At 42.8% G+C, this 1,352-nt stretch overlaps 1 protein-coding gene across 1 annotated transcript in view; it reads right to left on the minus strand.

Annotated features, from left to right (window-relative positions):
* The window catches only part of LOC118747344 (GATOR complex protein Iml1), a 41,512-nt gene that overhangs the window by 17,242 nt on the left and 22,918 nt on the right, over positions 1-1,352 (minus strand). The window lies entirely within an intron of this gene.

Genomic DNA, 1,352 nt, shown 5'->3' on the forward strand with positions numbered 1-1,352 from the left:
AATTAACATCATCACTTTTTTCAACTGGCATCGAGTCAAATACCGGACCAGAAACACACATATTTTGGCTGTGTATGCCAGAGAAGACTCCAACCGAATTGCACTTTGGCTAGGTGAAATACCTATGTACAACGGATTGAGTCACAACGGCAACCCAATGCCTTCACAGTGACTCAAAATTTGCGCAATGCGCCGGTGCCTCCAAACACCAAGGAGCCTCTACCGCCCCATGGAGCTCAACTGAGCAACATAAGACCAAAATTAACGTAATGTAAAATTCCTGCCTTGACTACTGTCACTTTAAGGTATCTTCGTTACCTGTGACGCCGCCGACTACGACAAACAGGCAGCAACCTAAGCAGCGGCAAGCATAATAGGAGCCCAGTAGGCAACACTACTCATCCCTCGGACGTCGAGTCCATGCTTAACCATGTGTTTACCCAGCATACAATTTGTGACGACTTCGTGTGTAACCCACAGAAAATTTGTAATTGTTTTCAGGACCATTTCAAGACCTGTTTCGAACCATTTCGGGATTTGATGACTATTTCGGTTTCATATCGGCACTGGTTCAGGACCATTTCGTGTACTGGACCCGACAAAATGAATAAAAATTCAATGAGGATTTTTTGTTTTAAATGGCAAACAGCTCTGACGAAGTCCAAATTTTCTCCTCCCAAATTTTCGGGGAAAATGCTACTCCCTGGGAGCTAATAATTATTGGAGGTAGTATTCATAATTGGGCTGATAAGGTGGTGCTGCTTTGTTTTTGTTGTTTTTTTTTTGTACTACCGCCACCCCCTTGTGTTAATTCGCCTTGGTAACTACATACACGCGCTGCTCATTTGCCAGATATACAATTTTCAAGTCAAGTCAAGTTTAATAGTTCATTTCCACCAAGCTTTACCCGCAGTTTGTGCTTATTGGAAAAAGATTGTTAAACCTCAAAGGGTGTAATTGCGAATATTAAATGCAGCAAAGGAAAGTGAATGAGCAAAAAGTAAGAAATAAACCTTGCCGATCACCCCATGTTAAAGTTCTTTGAACTTGCTTGGGGTCCTAACTGCAGTTAAGCTTTGGTGGAAATGGGCTATTAGTCTTGCATAACTGAGCTTTTACAGTCGTCCGCTGTAATTCATATCGAAACCATACGAAAACTAACTGAATTGAATTCGATCGTCTGGCTCGGGAGAAGCTTGGTTTGGTACCCAGCCCACTGGTGAGCTCCATCAGCGAGATTGAGGCCAATTTGAGAATCGCCGAGACAACACTTCAGAATTTAATGAACAGGGCCTGCCCGCTACAATACTCAAAGAAGACATTTCCACCTTGGTGGAATAGTGACTTATCTA

This window comes from Rhagoletis pomonella, unplaced genomic scaffold (genome assembly GCF_013731165.1).
Source record: "Rhagoletis pomonella isolate Grant_MI unplaced genomic scaffold, Rhpom_1.0 Rhpom_scaffold_00011, whole genome shotgun sequence".
NCBI classification, from domain to species: Eukaryota; Metazoa; Arthropoda; class Insecta; order Diptera; family Tephritidae; genus Rhagoletis; species Rhagoletis pomonella.